Consider the following 8,775-nt stretch of genomic DNA (forward strand, 5'->3'; position numbering starts at 1 on the left):
CGTGACCCGGCGACTACCGCCCTTTAAAAATGTTGACGATTTGAAATTCGTCGTTCTCCTGAATTTGCAGACCACACTTTTATGTTAGAGATTGGTCAGTTACTTCGGCCTGGGGGGGGGTCGGTGGATCAGTAGGGGGGTCACCCTGTTTTTGATTTTGCGAATGGGGGTCACCCTGTTTTTGATTTCATGAATAGGGGGTCACCATGTTTTCCAAAATTCACACACGCGCTTATGCAAGTATTTTTAAAAGTTTATTTCAGAACAAAAGATAAAAAGTTAATCGTACAAATGCGTTCTTAATAATAACTATTACCCATATTGCCTATAAATTTGTTGATGCAAAAAATGTTATAGGCTAAATATGTTGGGGTGAAGTTGCCAAATAACTAACAGATTATGCAATGCGGCAGAACCCCAATTATACAGTTAAGTTTTAAACACATCCCAAGTCCATGTGCTGCTGATATCAGATTATTTTATTTAAACGCTGAAGTCACCATTGTATAAGATACTTACTGGATTTATCCAATTATAACAGGGGACGGAAAAACAACACAGCAATTAGTACAAAGAGCAGTGACAGTTTTTGTTCAGCAAATCAAACAAGTTAAATTTGTGAAAATGCTGATATATAAATAAATAAATAATGAAAAAATAAATAATTAGTTTTTTTTGTTTTTTTTTAACTTTTAAATATGCATATTTTGCTCTGTAAAATACCAAAATCTAACACAAATTTAAGCAAAAATCAAAGTTCCCTTTGTTTTCATAAGCACGGGCTGTGCTTCGGCTGTAAATCATAGTTTTCAAGCCGCCTAGATTCAAATCCTCTTTTCCTATCTTATAAGGGCGTTTATCAAGTGAGTACTCCACAGCTTTGTTTTTATTTACTATCTTTAGCAGCATAGATTTCCCTCCTTCCTGGAGCCTTTTCTGTAGTCGTTTTTTGGCTTTATGCTTCTCCTCCCCTCCTAAGGTCTATTAAATGCAAACACTAAAAAGTATGACAAACCATGATATTTTCAATGCACATATAATACATTTTGTAATCATGTCAGAACCAAAACTGTTCAGGGAGGGGGGGTCAGCATGTTTTCAAAATATAATGTTGGAGGGTGGGTCACCCACTTTTTTTTTATTTGATAGGGGGTGGGTCAACTGAGATTTACAGCTGGCAAAACGGAATCTGCCGACCCCCCCCCTTAGGCCGGAGTAACTGACCAATCCCTTATGTGTACGCTAGTACCCCCTAGCTGCGTACAGATATATCACATTTCTAGGGCTACATGTTAAAACGCACCGAAGGCGATGGTGAGGTGGCTCTTCAGCTACTTATTCGTACACATTTGCAATGAGTTCGAGCGAGCATTCGTGAAAATGGTGCTTAAAACAAAAGTATGAGTTCTATTAAACACCGAGGGCGCGCTTTAAAGAAATACAGTGGCGCGTCAGACAAATATGAGCGAGATCACAGTCCCTCTATCACAAATGGTATGTGGTTTAGCAGATCGTATATTATTTTCCTCGGGGAATAATACTCCAAGTCTAAGTGAGCGTGATTCACAGTTCACATGGGCAATCTGGTAAAAAATCTTTGCAAATTATGTTTATTCTTCATTCAATGTTTCACTATGATGCAGACCCCCCTTCCGTGTTCACAATGGTTAACCCCATGGAAAGTGCATACAACCATAGACCTTGTTTTCTAAGGTCTATGATACAATCAGGAATACAAGAAATATGGAAGTCATGATTGATATTATTTCTTTTATTAACTTTCGTCTAGTCACGTGCCGTTTAAATAGGTTCCTTTCCCCAAAACTTCACAAAAATAAACAACATCCCTAAACATGGTTAACATTTCGAAAAAACTAAAAAAGTAGATTTTTTAAGACCAAATATAAATGACGCCATATTTTTTTACATCAAAAACTGCCCCTTCGTTCTGAAATGACGTAATTGTTACCAAAAAAAAACAAAACACATATTTGGTAATTTTCAGAACAAGATTGTTTCACTAGAACAGGGTTAGTTGGCAGTCCTGTCAATTTGTAGTCTTACTGTCACGAGGTGCCTAGAAATGCTGTACTGATGCCTACATACATTTTATACTTGTGTAATTTAAGTGTCTATTATAAATGATGGGTCATACACCCTTTGTTGGAATGGGATGGTTCAGGGAACAGATCGTCTTGTCAGGGAAATTTGAATACCGAGTATGTGCACCTGGACATGGATATCTGTATAAGTACGCCTTGGTCACATGCTCGACGGGGCTATTCGATCTGACCACGTTGGACATCATTGTCTGAAGCTCGTTCACAACTAATGCAGAGATGCAAGTTCTGCTTACAAAACATTGGCATTCGTCGTATGATACTGGTCAGTAACACTACGTTAGGGTTGCATATTTTATGCATATTTTGAGCTAAGCCTTTTTATCGTGTATATTGTGGAGTGCATTTATTTAATTCATCAACTTATTATACAACTGCTGTAATTTTGTATTGCTTTGCCGTCATTCTATTGACGTGTTGTGCCCAACTAGGCTGGTCAGACGCTGGAAAGTTGGCAATATTTAATGTTTGGAACTGCGTCAGTTTAAACGATTCACTCGTACATTGTTTACACTTGGATGCAAGCCCCACGCTATTGTACGGGCTCTAACTCGTTGAGAATTTAACAAGCACATGGTTCTTGTCTGACTTGTAGTCCTGCTTGGGTTCGAGCCTTGTGCGGTGTGACTTAATTAATATTGACCTTTGATCTGTTCCAGCTATATTTAATAAACCATTAAATGCTAGTTTATGATTGCATCTGTTGTATGTTGTATGTATGTATGTATGTATGTATGTACCAGGGTCACCAGTTATTGCTTGTTGGTTGTATACAAATATACAAGTCACAATTAATGCTAAAAAGTAGCAGTGGGGAAAAGAGCCCACAACAAAAAGCCAGTCCTGTTTGGCTAGCGATGACACTGAAAGCGCCATCACAGGTATCCCTATTCTGTCACCATTGAAATCCACCTTAAAATAATGCCGAAAATATATTGTCGAGCATCGATATTCACTATGGCATGCACACATTATAACTACATAGCACATGTATAACACTTTTTCATTTTCAATATGTGCCTCAATATAAGTAATATGCTTTTAAAATGTTGAAATGTTTCCCGCCACCAAGGACCGAAAAACCAATCAAAACACCAGTGTCGATTTGTCTTTGTAGAATATATAATTCACATGTGTGATCAGTTTGTGGCTGGCGACGAGCGCCTTGGAGCACAGTGACGTTTTTCTCAACTGTTCCTCCTCTGATCATGTGTAAAATTATCAGCTGTTTGACTGACCAAACTAGTTTGGTATCCACACTTGACTCCGCCTTGTGACACTTACAAAGACTTGTCCATCATTGTCTGTGCTTCTTTATACTTTGCACCAATCACAACACTTATAAAATTGTTTCTAGTTTATCAATTCAATAACATTATTAATAACTGGTTCTGTTCGCGCCACTAACCATGCAAGGTATCAACACCGCATTTCCAAACTTGAAGTCATTGCTGTCGTAAATGTGAGTGTGTTTCTACTCCCGTACTAAATACAAATCTTCACAAAGCCCCATACATACCACATCACCATGGCAAATGCCTCGCAATCAACTTAAGTGGCGAAGTGGGAGGGAGGAACACCCCAAATGACCTGCAAATGCGTACACAAAACCGTATAAAACAAGTCATAAAATGAATCATAATGGTGCGCCCCAACCAATGACGTCACATGTATATTACGTCACAACACGTGTAGTTCCCATGGTGTAAATGATATTACAATGAATGGAATTAGTATGGTGGCAATACTTTTCTCAAATGGATTGAAACTTTGAAGATCCATGATGGCCGTGTAGTTTCTATACATATTAATTTTCAAAATCATTTTCAGCAGTAGTTTGTTTTATATTTCAACATACACGGTGTAATCGAATGTTCGATAATAGTTTATAAATATCTGAATACAACTTGCCTATAAATTGCGCCATCTAGAGACGGAAGGCTTCTGTGACGTCAAAATAATTCAGAACATAGTTCGACTCGATTTTCAATTTTTAGTCCCTACCGAACGTATTTGGTTGCTTTTACCGTTATACCGCCCTCAACGATACTTGTTATCATACAAGCGGCTCGCCGGCCGCCCTTCAAAAGCGCCTAGCAATAAATGACATTGGACGTTTTAAGGACATGATACACGTGTCAACTTTTGTTAACAAAAATTACAGGTCCGTGTATCACAGCGTTAAGATAGGAGCCTGCACCTAATCGAAAATGTCCATAATTTATTAAGTTTGCAATTGGTAGTTTATAAAGTCAAGACCACCAGCCTATTTTTGAGAAAATGATGGTTGCATTTTAGTGAATATTACTATTACGTAGATATTATCTCAAATTGTAAAAATTAGATCCTGAGTATAGTATACTTTTTGTTATCCTGAATTATTTGAAATAAAAACTGAGTGATATCAGAGGTACATTACTTGGGGTTTGCAACACGCATAGTACTGTATGGTGACATCGTGTCAAGATCCCATTCAAGTCTCGTCTCATAGATAGCGAGACTGATGCTACGACCTTCTGACATGGCATAGGCGGTTTGTAATAAAACAATAAAACGTGTATTACCACATTCATGGTGAACAAATGTAATACATCAAAAATGTACAGAAAATATAGTTATCGTAATCCGTCATATCGTGAGCAGCTATTTTGATCCACCTGGACATCCCAGTATCCTAGTTACCTCGGGCATGCGCATTCGCATTTTTCTGAGTTGAAACGCTTATGCGAGAACGAGATTGAAACGAGATCTTGGTATGTCACCGTAGTTGCAAACCCAAAGTAATGTACCTCTGGTGATATCAAATATATGTGATTTATGACCAACTTTCTTTCCACGCAAATTCAGATCATTAAAGGAAAGCAGAGGTCTGGCTTTTGTTATTCTGTATATGTAATTTTAGATCTATGAATGAATTCTAGCGATAAAAAAATGTGTTGCTTTAAATATCGGGTGTATAACGGGCTGTGGAGTAGACGACAAACGTCCTTTTTGCATGGCGTGTTTTCACCTCTTTTCATGTCTCGGCAGATCATAGTCGCATGTATCTGTAAAGCTCAGATCTCTGCGATTGTGAAGCGACAATGTGAATAACTTTGAAAATTAATGTTTGAAAATGCATTTTGATAAAAACAAAGATTTATTTGAAAACAGCAAACGCAAGTATTAGTTTGACGCAATAATATACTGCTTGTGCGCATGCGTTTTGAATTATCTGTACGCATAGGTAAATCTGGACATATTATTTTAACGAATAATTTTACGATAGTCTATTGTTCCTACCAAAAATCAAATAATTCGTGATGCTGCAATCATGATTACTCATAACAAAGACACACCCTTGCGAATTGACTTGGCAGTTGTGTTTAATTTTTCCTCTTTTTTTTTTCTGAATATGACCTATCACCGGTATTTGTGATGACTGGCATTTTTTGAACGTGTGGTGCAATTCTTCCAAACATACGTTTTCGGCAAAGTACGATAACATGCATAGCGCCCTCTGTAGGTTGTTAATCGATTCCGTATTTTGAATTGTTGATGTGAAACAGGAAAGACAACCTATAAAGTACCTCCCCCTAATCCTTCCTCTCACGAGTCCATCGATATATCAGTTTTGTCGAGTAAAAAACATTACTAGTGTGTGCATAAGGTAGGCAGAGGCGTTTGTATGTCACAATATTGTAACAAAAACAACAGAGGTCGTCAGCCATAATTGTTTCAGTCGAATTACAAGGAAAAACTGAAAACCAAGTTTTAATGGAAACACACATGAAACATAACAGTGACATACAGGAAGGTACATATTCAAATGTGTTTACAAACCAATTCATAATTCTGTTAACTACATTTCATGTGAACCAAACAATGTATTGTACACGCGCTGTATTGTGGGGCGGACATCCGTCATTTTCACCGCCTGGTAACCATCACGGTGAAAACAAAGACCGAAAATTCTCAGAAAATGATACTTTGGAATAGTTGTCCAGACTCTCCTGAACAGTGCAACAAGATTAGCCCTGCATGTGTAACATGTATAAATTTGGTTGCTCAGGATTACTTCAAAGTCGAGTTGTGCTGTTTTCTCGACTTCGGCTGTTTTCACCGGCCCCTTCGACCGGCGTTCTACAGCAGCTCGCGCAGAGGCCATAGAAATACATGGTGCGCGTCTTAGCAACGTGGAATACGCGTTACTTATCATCACTGCACAAAGCAGCGTTGCATAGAACTCATTTGCATATTCGAATACAAGTACGTTCGAACAAGACCCTGTCGGTTAACAAAGGTATGCGTAATGTCACTCGGTTACTTTAATCGCTTTAACAAGACGTTTCATGCCCTGACTCCGAATACAATTTCAGTAATTAGATTAAAATATAAATGAAAAGTTAGAAAAGTGCAATCCTTTCCTAGATGCCAAAGCATTACATTGTACAATAAATGACTAACTTTATAAATTTACAAGAACCTTAGTGTCATATGGCTGTTAGACGCGGAAAATCGAACCCGTTCAAGCCATAAATAGTATTGAAATATTCACCAGAATACAAGATGAACGGAAATTTTAGGAAACTCCTTACAGTGAAATGGTCATTAATGTTTCTTTCCCAACTCTATTCGTTAACAGAATGTTGTTTCCTCCAAGTTTTAGAGTACCACGTGCGCCATTTCACTACTATAACATTACCTTGCAAAACATAGTCCGCGATAAAATGGTTCGTATTTACGTTTTTACTGAAGTCTGACATTAATAACTAGTTTAGAAGTCACATACGTTTTTTCCCACCTTTTGTAGTTTGGTTTCAAATGAAACAACCGCGTAAAAATGTCGGTGCGTAGTGAGGTGATTGACCACAAAATTGAAGGTTGCCTGTGGAAGAGGTACTATTGCGTAAAGTGCAAAGACCTATGGGGAGGTGATTGCCCCCGACTGAGGATATTTAATTAGCATATTCTCAGAAAGCTTAGTATTTATAGTTTAAAAAATATTTTCATACACGGATTTGTTCAATAATAATACTCAATGAAATTCAAGCATGATTTGGGGGACACTGATATGCAGATCATGTGAATATTGGTAGACACTGATGCAAAAAAGGGGGTAAGTTCGTCTTAGTTTTTGAATTAATTAAATAATTTGATTTGTTGTAATACTGAATTGCTGTTTCTTTTTTATGTTAAAAAAATATGATGGAAGAGGTTTTCTGTTTCTTGCTCATCGGAGTAAAATAAATGAACCGATGTTCTGTCAACATGTATGTGAACGAGGCAATAAGAAAAAGTTCGTTAAATAATGAGATAAGATTGAAATTTTGAAAAAGTTGAGATTTAAAAGTGACGATACAAAACAAACAAAAAGCCGATAAGACTATGGTGTTCAATGTCAGGGAGATTTTATGTACTGCACCCACCCCCCTTCGGCTTCGGTACTCCTATACGACTTACCCACAATACAGTGCGGTAACTATGTCATTGTAAAGCCCACCACTTCAGAAATTCTATTAACGTTCCGCGTTACACGTTAACAACGCGAATCGTAAAGTTCAGAACAATGTCAACAGACAACATTCAAAACAAAATAAACTTTGTGTCGCAATGTAAAACAAGACCGTCCTTACGTTAAAATGTCAAAATGCACACGGCCTTGTTGACACGTTACCGAGTTTATTCAACAGGTTAGAAGTAACGAAAACGTCACTTGTCCGTCGTTGGGCGAGGGCAGCTTTTCAAACTAATTTACAATAATACAAAGATTCATTCGGTCCACATCTGTTGCAGAAGGTCAATCAGAGGTCATTCAATCAAGTTGACAGGACAACAAAATGCTATTAATTTGACGCAGACACGTGTCCCGGCGCGCGTTCGTTCGTAATTCTTTCTGGTGGCAATTCTAAGCTGACAGAATTCCCGCGTACAGTCTGCGTCGGTTGTTTCGTTTTGTATGGCTAGGCTGTTTAGCAGTTCAATGGTCCGAAGTGCGATGTTTGGACACAGACTGTACACCAACCGGCCCGAGGCTTTTTCACGCTACATTACGGAACGGGTGTTGCGTTACCCTCCGGGTTAAACAGTTTTTTCATTATTTTAAACACAAAATTATGGGCATTCCCAACTATTTCTGTGGAAATAAGTACACGAGGTACTTTTAAAATCGGAGACAAAAATCGTCGCAGCCTCACTGCACGCGTGCCAATGTTTCGCTTCAGCTACCCCGCAACCAAATACAGTTCGTCTATGCACTACAACCATACGAACGCACTCAGACAGCCCCTGGGATTTGAAAACGGCGCAACAACCGCGATGCCATCAGTATAACATTCGAAACATCGTGGAAATACACAAGAGACTTGTGACATCTGAAATGGGCGCACCTCATTTTTTCCCCTGGAACATCGTGATCACGAGTTCTTCAACTTTTATAAAACGAAATGAGCATATGAACAAACTTCAACGGAATGATTGTCATAACAACAATAATTTCAAATAGTATAGCTTAATGAAGCATATGACAAAAATCAGAGACATTCGTTAAGTATTAGTCAAACGATTGATTGTGTTTGCTTTTAGTTGGCATGAAATATATTGTCATACAAAAGAAAGGGAAAGTGCGTTGGCTAATCTAAACTATTTCTCTGTCGCGTCACGTGTTTTTTACTCG

The sequence above is a fragment of the Saccoglossus kowalevskii genome, chromosome 17, assembly GCF_978046115.1.
Source record: "Saccoglossus kowalevskii chromosome 17, keSacKowa6.1, whole genome shotgun sequence".
In the NCBI taxonomy this organism is placed as follows: domain Eukaryota; kingdom Metazoa; phylum Hemichordata; class Enteropneusta; family Harrimaniidae; genus Saccoglossus; species Saccoglossus kowalevskii.